Source organism: Miniopterus schreibersii (genome assembly GCF_964146895.1).
Source record: "Miniopterus schreibersii genome assembly, chromosome: 18".
Taxonomy (NCBI): Eukaryota; Metazoa; Chordata; class Mammalia; order Chiroptera; family Miniopteridae; genus Miniopterus; species Miniopterus schreibersii.
In genome coordinates this window covers 32,253,806-32,261,199 of record NC_138121.1, presented here as the reverse complement: position 1 = coordinate 32,261,199, position 7,394 = coordinate 32,253,806, and the positions used below count along the sequence as shown (strand labels likewise).

At 53.9% G+C, this 7,394-nt stretch overlaps 1 long non-coding RNA gene across 1 annotated transcript; it reads right to left on the bottom strand.

The window, feature by feature from the left end:
- Positions 1–2,445: 2,445 nt before the first annotated feature.
- LOC308547722 lies at positions 2,446–7,270 on the bottom strand. The gene is made up of 3 exons (XR_013997539.1): positions 7,061–7,270; positions 4,359–4,459; positions 2,446–3,526 (listed from the first exon to the last, which is right to left on the bottom strand). It is a non-coding gene; the product is annotated as an uncharacterized lncRNA (long non-coding RNA).
- Positions 7,271–7,394: the final 124 nt, after the last annotated feature.

Sequence of the window (7,394 nt, the reverse complement as noted above, 5' to 3'; positions counted from 1 at the left end):
TTTATTTTATTTTTTTAAATATATATATTTTTTAATTTCAGAGAAAGGAAAGGAGAGGGAGAGAGAGAGAGAAATAAACATCAATTATGAGAGAGTCATTGATCGGCTGCCTCCTGCATGCCCCTGACTGGGGGTCGAGCCTACAACCCGGGCATGTGCCCTGACTGGGAATCGAACCCCGATCGCCTGGATCCTAGGTCGACGCTCAACCACTGAGCCACGCCCAGCCGGGCTACAAACCTTTTATGGCATGGAAGATAATGTTTAAGAAACCCTAAACAGCATTACCTTTTTGAAGAAGAGGCAGATTTTGTGTTGTGCTCAGGCTCAGTCAACACATCTTTCCTCCTGCTTACAGTGCCAGCTCCCGGTCTCTGCTGTGGCTACGTTAGAATCATCTGGGAGCTCTGAAAAAATACCAGTTTCCAAGCCCCTGCTCCCCTGAACTTCTGACCTAACTGGCCTGGGGAGGGGCCCAGGTACTAATTGTTTTTTAAAGCTCCCCCAGGTGACCTCTCCTGCGCTGGGTCAAGGACAGGGTCAAGACCCTTTGTTCTGATTGGAAGCAGGGAGTGAGGTAGGCCTTGGGCCTCTGTCAATGTGGAACCCCCTTTCCACTCCTCAACACAAATTTTCAACAAATCATAGTGTGTGAGACACACTGAATGGGAAGATGGAAACTAGCTGGTTAGGAAATAGGCACATACCCAGGCCCACAGCAGCAGCTTGCCCACTGAGTACCCACCAAAGTCAAAGCCAGTTGGCCAGCACGGTCTTTGATGTTGGTGGTTAACTGGTAAAAATGGCATCAGCTGAAGAGCATCATTGTGTGTATTGGGGGGAGAGTGTCGCATTTCCCAGGAAGTCACAAGTGAATGATCTCTGACAACCCTGGTCAATACTTGGCCTCTCATCTAGGCTGTTCTTTCCTCGCGTGCAAGTGCCCCAGCCTTCCTGTGTCCACCACTAGCAGGCACATGCCTCGACCGGCTTGTCCCGAGCCTCTGCAGTGCATGTGCTCAGTGCTGCTGCCGATGGAGCTCCCCGGGGGTAAGGACCTGACTTCCACTCCTCAAACTTCCTGCTGTGGGGCTCTGTGCCCTGTGGGACCTGCACCCCCAGCCAGAGCCACACAGTCTGGAGAGGAGACTCCCCTTGGATCCACCCCCCTCCCCTGCTTTAGCACAAATGCAGCCTGAATGGCAAGTGTCATCTTGCATCTGAATCCTGGGGTGCTGGGTGGCCACCAGCAGATCCTCTGGGAGTGTGTTGGGATATTAAGGTGGTCAGCAGCATATTCCAAGTATCGGGGAAAAGGGCAACCAGATGACATGGGAAAGCCCCTCTGAGCTTCTAGGATCCTCTGAAAGTTTGTTTCTGTAAAAGCCTGAGCTCCGATTGCAAATGGCCAGGCCAGCTCTCTCTGGGCTTCTGCTCCCTGCTGCTGAGCAAACTCTCCCCCTGCTCTTCATCACAGCCCAACTCTTGTTTGTTTTTAATAAATGTTAGCAACTGCCCATAACAGAAAGCATTGCCTTAAACGGTCAGGATGGGTTGGCTTCCTCCCACCTTTTCTGGTAGCTGAAGAGCTGGGACCAAAACTATATACATTTACATATACATTTATATATTTGCATATATCTGCACACACACAAATATATTTACATGTGTTTGCTTATATTTGTCCTCTGAAACACTTGTTTCACAAGTCTCTGCTCTTGATCATCAAAAATCCCATTGACTGGGAGGAGTTATCCATTCGACAGATGAAACTAAGGCACAAGGGACAAGCCTGGGGTAGGTGGTACAAAGCGGGGTCCAGGCCTCCTTTGTCCTACGTGCTCCCGACTCCCTCCCTGTGCCTAGGGCTGGGCCTGGTGGGGGGAGGGGGAGGGAGCTGAGCCTTTAGAAGGAGCGCTGTGACTCTAAGCTTCCTGGCCCCTGCTGCAGGAGCAGTCAGAGGCTCCTGGGCTGTAAAAGAGCCCATTAAAGTGTATTCTGATGAGCAGTGCACCCATGGGATTCAAAATCAAGCAGAATGACCACGTTTCCCTATTCCATTAAAGACAAAAAAAGGTCTGCAGGAAAGTTAGAAAAACTAAAGGTGTATTTTGAAAAAGGCTAGGCTCCATAGCTCTGGGGATAGAGCACTAATCTTGTAAAAATGAAAGGCTGGGGGTAGGAGAGAATGGGTTTGGCTCCTTGATCTCTTGGAGAGCATAGGGGCAGAGCCGTCAGAGTGGAAGAACACGTGCTTATATCTGTTACTACAGGACTGAACTTTTATTAGCATTACTGCTTCAGCTTGTATTGATGGGGCAGGACTGAACTCAGGCCACTTCTGTATTAGAAATCTCAGCTAAGCCTGGATGGAGGGATAAAGGGTTGGTGGAGATTTCTTTATCAGAAGAGTAAGGGGGGGGGGATGAAATCTCACTCTTTTATCAGATAGTGACTCATGACCATGATTTTATTTTTTGCCTTGGCTGCTAGGAAGTTCCAAGCTAACATTTGGCCAGTGTTAGCTCCAAGCTAACATTAAGTGATTGCTTATTTCTTTTTGCCTCTATTCTACCTGTGCGGTCTCATGCACCCCACTCCCCCATTGCCCCAGTTGGAGGAAGTCATCCCTTCTCTGAGCCTACGTAGCATTTCATCCAGGGGTCTGTGCCTTGGTGCCTTGGGTTGTGGCTATTGTTGGCTCAACCACCTCTGATGAACTGTATGGTCCTTGAGGAGAGTGATCATGCCTTGTCCTTCTGTGTATCCTTCAGAACAGCCAGACTGTGCCCAGTACAATATTAAGTATCTATATTTACTTGTGGAATGAATGTTGGCTAAATAGATTTTTTTAAAAAGCAAGTCTGACCATGAAGGAAAAAAACAGGAGTCCTTCCTTTAACAATGAAAATATGTTAACTCATCAAACACATTTCCTTTTTGCATTAGCAGACAGTAGCTTCAAGGTCCTTCAGTGTCCAATTGCTGTAACATTGTCCAGGTAGAAGGACCAGGAATGCAATAGACACACTTATGTGGTCGGCAAGGCTCAGGAGAAATCCCAGTTTCTTGGTCCTGGTTGCTGGGGAGGTTGCAATCCAGCCTCTGGCTCCCGGGCCTTCCCAGTGCCTGGTCCCTCCGTTGTCGCCCTGTCCCGCTGCCCTGCACAGGGTTTCGTGTCTGCTCCCCTCTTCCCAGAACCAGCAAGTCTGTGAGCCCCCGTGGGCAGGAACCCAGCCTTCCTCGTTCACAGCCCTATGCCCTGATGTGCTGGTCCAGGGCAGCCGTCCGTGGGGTGGGTGTTTGCACAGGCCGGTCACTGTCTCAAAGCCACGAAGCCACATCCAGAGGAGGAAGCCGGCAGTTCTGGTATGGTTGCTGCAGCTGGTGTTGTGAATCAGGCCGACGAGCAGCGCATCCTCTTACCCGGCTATTTCACGACACCAGGGTTGCATCATACCCATCCTCTCCAGGGAGCCTCGTGGGACCAGGGTGCGCGGACGGGGGACGGCGTGGGGTGGGGCGTCTGTGTGAAGAGTGTGCTTTTTAGCCAGCAGGGCCTCAGTCGGACTGCCCCTCAGGGTCAGCTGGGGAGCTTTCCAAAAATGCGGATGCTGGCCCCCGGCCCTCCTCCACCCCAGGCCCATAGAAGCTCCCGCTGGGGCCGGGGAGTCAGCATTATTAGGGGTTGCCCTGTGATGCTCAAGTCCCTGCGCAGTCAGGGCTGAGCCCCAGGGCTCCTAGCCCAGGCTGCTGTCCTTGCTGATTGTTGCCATAGCCCCTTCCAACGCTTCCTGGCCCCATTCTTGCTGCCTTGCCCCGCTCACCACACGCAGCCAACCCCAGCAGCTTTCCAGAAACAGAAGGGAGCCGACGCCCAGAACCAGGGCCAGCTCCTAGCTCTGGCATTCACTGTCCTTCTCTCCAGATTCCCTACTCAGAAATGAGACCATCGTTCCCCCATAGTGTCCTTCCTCCCTGTTCCCTTCCTCTCTGGAGCCGCTGCCCTGCACGAATTCATGGGCTGGTTCTGTGGGCTCTGCCTTCAGAAGGTGTCTCATCTCCCACCCTGCTCCCCTGGCCTGACAGCACCATCGCGCCCCTGCACTGGCCCCTGACCAGCCTTGCCTTGATCTTGGCCTCCCACAGTCCATTCCCACACAATGGCCAAAGGGATCTTTGAAAAATATAAATCTGACCTTCACATACTAGAACATGGAACTTCTAACCCTGGCCCCCTTGCCTGTCTCAGACCCCACCTCCTCGGCCCCTCTGCTCCAGCCATACCTGCCTCCTTGCTGTCCTGAAGCCCCACCCACACCATACTCCTATCCCAGGGCCTTTGCACCTGCCCTCACCTCTGGAATCCCTGTGCTCAGACCTGCTTGCATATGAGTGGCTTCTTCTCCTTGTCGGAGCTCAGCTCAAATTTCCCATTCCCAGAGGGCAAATGCCCCTCCTCAAAAAGAAAAAAAAGAAAAGAAAAAGGCTTTGTTTTCCGCATACCACTTATCACTAAATGTACTATAATGATTGCTCGTCTATCTACTGTCTGTCTCCCCCACTAGAATGTGAGCTCCAGGAGGGCAGGGCCTTTGTCTTTTTTCCCCGTGGTGCCTCTGTTGCCTAGCACAGGGTAAGCATGGTATGCAGTAGGCACTCAATAAATGTGTGTCAATGAAGAAACAGTTGAACCCCGTTCAGCCTCATGTCCCACCATTTCTTCCCCCCACCCCCCACCCCACCCACCTCTTCCCTTGCACTGACCATTCCTTTCCCAAACCCCATGCCCCAGAATCCCCTCCACCCATCCCTTCTCCCCGCTCCCAGCTCCCCTCTCTCTCCGGGCGGCCTCCCTCCTCTGCTGGTTTGTCTGATAGGCTACGTTGTGAGTTCCAGTGCCTGGTATACAGGAGGGGCACAATCATTGCTTAGGTGCCTCTGTGGCCCTGAGATCCAGAGGTTGCAGCAGGGCCCCTGTCCTCAACATTTCGGTGCCCTGGGTCTAGGGTTGTCGCTTCTAGGTAGTTTCCCGACTGCTGAGTCTTTTCTGTTCCTTTGCTGCCCCTGTTCCCTGTCCCGAGAATCAGGAGATGGTGAAGGGACCCTCAGCCGCTCAGCCAGGGCCGACGCTGGACAGGTGAGCCCTAACTAACACAGGAGTGGGTGGCTTTCCCATTTTGCTGCTGAGGAAGCCAAGGCCCACTGGGGTCAGGTGACTTGCTCAAAGTCCCACAGAAGCTGAGAACTGAGATAGAGCCTGAGACCCCCTGTGGCCCCAACACAGGGCTTTCCTCAGCCAGGTACCTCCGACTCTGAGTCCCAGGTCTCAGACCTGAAGGGCTGTGGGCGCCACCTGGAAGCTGAAGTCCTGGGAAGCAGGACTTGCGTCTGACCCAGCACTGTGTCCCCACCAAGAGGAGGGTCTCTGTGAGCAGGTCTCCAATGAATGGGATCCCTCCACGTGTGGTCTGTGCTTTGGCACAGTCCCTTCAGCCTGTTCCATTGATAAGCCCTTGGAGGGGTCCTGCTTATAGCCTTTCCTGCCCCAGAGAGATGTGGAGGGGCCAGAAAGGCTCCTTGAAGCAGCAGTTGCTCCCCTCCAGGGCTGGAAGGGACCTTGGAGATGACCCGGCCTGGGCATCACGGAGGCAGGAAGAAGAGGTCACCAGGGTCACCCAGCAAACCAGTCCCTTACTCAGCCCATGGCCCCAGTACTGCTGGAAACAAGCCCTGGTCGTTCCCGCCCTCGGGTCCTGAGATCTTAATCAGGAATTTTCCCCAGCTTCTCCCTGGACAGGGTGTGGAGGAATGGTGCGAGGGCCTGCTGGGCAGCTGTGATTTTCGCCAGTCAGGTGGCAGTTTAAGATCCAGAGGGTGATAAGATCTGCCTGGAGGGAAGGAATGGGTAACTCAAGCTAACTCACACGTCTCTCTCCCACCAGGCGGGGTGGGGCCCGAAGGTAGAACATTGACCACGATTGGGGTCCTTGCCCTGGAGTCCTCACCTCCGAGCCCTCCCCCCACTGGCAGCTGTCATGAAGGTTGGGGACCCAGTCCCGCTGAAGCATCTCTGAGGAGGGGCTGGGACTCCTGGGAAGGGGGTAGGCCAGCTGGGGGTCATGAAGAGGAACCCCTGAGAAGTCTTTCTATAAAATTAACACATAAGGTAAAGATATAAACTTTGCAAGAAGTTTCATAGTGATCAAAACCTTTTGGGTTAGTCCTGTCATCCTGAGCTCATCTCCACCCCCAGCTGAACTGGGAGCACCCCGAGCAGCTGCCCCTTGCACCAAGCCCTCCCTTTGGGGTAATTCTGTCCACCAAGTGTTCCTTTGGCGGCTGCTCTCTGCCCTCTTTGGTCTGGTGCCCTTTGTTATTCACTCAACAAGCTTTTATTGAGTACCTACTCTGTGCTCTTTAGTTGCTTGGAATCATTAGTGAACTTGATAGGCCCAGATCTGTGCCCCTGTGGGCCAGCCTTCCAGAAATTTGGATAAAATTGTATGTCCCCCTTCCCAGAAAAATGCACTTAGGTATAAAAATTTGTGCACAGTTCTGTGGGGCTCCTGGGCTCCAGTTTAAACATCTCATCTTGGAGGGTGGCTCCCTAACACCGCTGCTGCTCTAATAGTCTGAGCATCGTCCCCTGGCCCTGCAGCTGGGCACACCTGTCCTGGGCCCTCTGGACCGGGAGAGAGGGGGACAGCAGGAGCCAGCCAAGCCCCTCTGCAAGGTCTCAGTCCACAGTGCTGGCTCACTGGGCTCTGAGCATCTCAGAGCTGCTCTTCTGGGGACCCATGTGAGCTTCAAGAACCCAGGTCTGAGAGAAAAGTAGGAAGGTAGAGAAAATGTGTCCTCTGTGTCCCTCCCAAGGATGGCGAGAGCCTGAGCATAAGCCCAGCTCAGGTGCCTGGAGCTGATGGTGGCCTTGAGGCCTCCTTTCATCCCCTGCCTCATCCTCCAAGACTCTGGTCAGGGCTGTCCTGGCCCGTCCCTGGCTGTCCCCGCCCTGACGCTCTTCCAGAGCGCTCTCTCCCGTTCCCTCCCCACCGCTCACCTGGTCTGTTCCCATGTCCATCTCCCCCTAACTCAGCAGCACTGTGGGCACAGGCGCAGTGCCCGGCGATGTTCCGGCTGCTGTCACCACCCATGGCATGGGGGGTGGGCATTAAAGGTTTGATGGGTGAATGGCTGAAAGACGCAAAACCCAGCGGGGGTGAGGAGGACATCAGTGGTTTTCTTGTGAGCCGATAGTCCACCCACACCCAGGAGTGGGACAGAGACAGGTGAGCATGCAGGCCGGTCAGCAGGGAGGGCACTCGGGTTGGGACCTCTGGGGGGCAGGGAAGGAAGCAGGGGCGGGGGGGTGGGCTGCTGTGTAGATACAAAGC